Below are 2,212 nucleotides of genomic sequence, written 5' to 3'. Positions count from 1 at the left end.
TGACTGTTTGTGTTTGTTACTATGTATTAGGTAGATTCTCTACTCCTCTCAATCTCTAGTGCAGGACAGTGTTAAAGGCTGCTTCTGACTAATTAGATCAGGCAAATACTCAAAGCCTCCAGAGACTGGGGGAGCAGTGGAGAGGAGCAGACTCATGGACTGTTGAGAGGCAGTGAGCGCCTAGCCGCACTAACCTTGTACTTCGTAATCTAGACCCTTACAGCCCCAGACCTGATGAGATCCTAAAGTCTTGGCTTCAGAGATCCCCAGACTGATGATCTGAGATTTGAACCTCCAGACCTGCCCTTCCCCTGTTATCTCCCCTGGACACTCTTCCACCCTCTGTCCTTGGATTTGAGAGGAATCTAGACTCGTGCCATGTTCCTGGTTAACCCATTCTTGAAGGGAGGCGGTGGTGGTGGCAGCGGGGGAGGCGGGGGCCTGGGGAATGTGCTTGGAGGCCTGATCAGCAGAGGCGGAGGTGGTGGTGACGGAGGCACAGTCAGCGGTCGGGGTGGCGGAACTGCCATGCGCATCCTAGGTGGGGTCATTAGCACCATCATTAGTGAGGCAGCTGTGCAGTATAACCCAGAGCCCCTGCCTCCATGCACCCAGTACTCCAACATTGAGGCCAATGAGAGTGAGGAGGTCTGGCAATTCTGCAGACTATTTGCCAGCTGGCTGGAGATTACATGGAAGTCAGTGCAACAGAACTCATGAACATTCTCAACAAAGTGGTGACCCAACACCCTGATCTGAAGACTGATGGTTTTGGCATTGACACATGTTGCTGCCTGGTGGCCTTGGTGGATAGTAATACAATAGGCAAGCTGGGTTTCTAGGAATTCAAGTGTTTGTGGAACAACATCAAAAAGTGGCAGGCCATATACAAACAGTTTGATGTTGACCATTCAGGAACCACTGGCAGCAGTGAACTTCCGGGGGCCTTTAAGACAGCAGGGTTCCATCTAAATAAGCATCTTTACACCACGATCATCTGAAGCTACTCAGATGAGGGAGGGAACATTGTTGTAATGTACCCCACGAATCACAGAAGGATGCCTCAAGAAGTCGAATTAAAGAGTCACATGTATTGCAATCTGGGACTATGAGGGGCCATTCCCCAAATCTCATAGTAACAAGATGGTTGCAGCTCCAAGGTTATATAGGCAAAAAAGTCACAAAGGTATTGATTACATCCCAGGGTTTGGAATGAGGAACCTGGTTTGCAAAAAAAAAGCGGTTTACAGAAACAGAATTAAGCATGTTAATTATAGTTTTGGGTCTCTGGGGTCAAACACATTATCTAGAGCCCTGGGGTCTGAAATGAGGAACCTAGTTTGCAAAAAGCAGTTTACAGAAGCAGAAACAGCATGTTATCTAAATTACAGTTTTGGGTCTAGAGCCCTTGGGTAACCTGGGTTAAACTTAGGCATGTTATCTAAATTCCAGTTTTGGGTCTAGAGCCCTATGACCTTGGGATAACTGTGCTGTCCTTCCCAGGTAAAGGAAAATGTGCTTTCTAAGACCAGTATGACCACTACAAATGGGATTTCACATTACAATCAATAGGATATTTAATCAAATGGGATGATTTATATAATTCAGAAAATCAAAATAACCTGTCTATTGTTAAACAAAGAAAATAGGTACATAAGCCAAACAGCAGGGTTAAAGGTAAACTATAGTTTCTACCTGAGATAATTGCTACCATACTTCAACATGAATTTTGACAACTTCATCAGCTGCCTGGTCAGGCTGATGCCATGTTCCGTGCTTTCAAATCTCTTGATAAAGATAGCACTGGACAAATTCAGGTGAACATCCAGGAGTGGCTGCAGCTAATTATGTATTCCTGAGTGGGAACCCCAGACCTCTCCCCTCATCACCTCACATTAGGAGTCACCTTGCACATTTTGGTCTTTCCCAGGGCTGATCCTGTTTGCAGTCATGTCTTTGTGGGTCAGGCTGACCCACCAGCTTTTCCATTTTCCCAGCTGTTGGCAACTAGCTTTTCAGACAACAGCTAGGGCTCAACATGTCCCAACATGCCATGCCCCAAGTGGCTCTAAGACACTAACACACCCTGCCCCATGGGTCACTCCACCTTCAGCACACCCACCCCACAACCCTTCTCATGCATCTGTGCCAAGTTGTGTTGCTTCCACACCCCACGGGTCCTTCTCTAATTTCTGGGAAAAATCACCCCAGA

At 46.8% G+C, this 2,212-nt stretch overlaps 1 pseudogene; it reads left to right on the top strand.

Annotated features, from left to right (window-relative positions):
* The first annotated feature begins 378 nt into the window (after nt 1–378).
* LOC139004888 (calpain small subunit 1-like) lies at nt 379–1,875 on the top strand (annotated as a pseudogene).
* The last annotated feature ends 337 nt before the right edge of the window (nt 1,876–2,212 follow it).

The sequence above is a fragment of the Myotis yumanensis genome, unplaced genomic scaffold (assembly GCF_028538775.1).
Source record: "Myotis yumanensis isolate MYYU_CA2020_CCGP unplaced genomic scaffold, mMyoYum1.0.hap1 SCAF_1, whole genome shotgun sequence".
Taxonomy (NCBI): domain Eukaryota; kingdom Metazoa; phylum Chordata; class Mammalia; order Chiroptera; family Vespertilionidae; genus Myotis; species Myotis yumanensis.
This window is presented reverse-complemented; position numbering and strand designations above follow the sequence as displayed.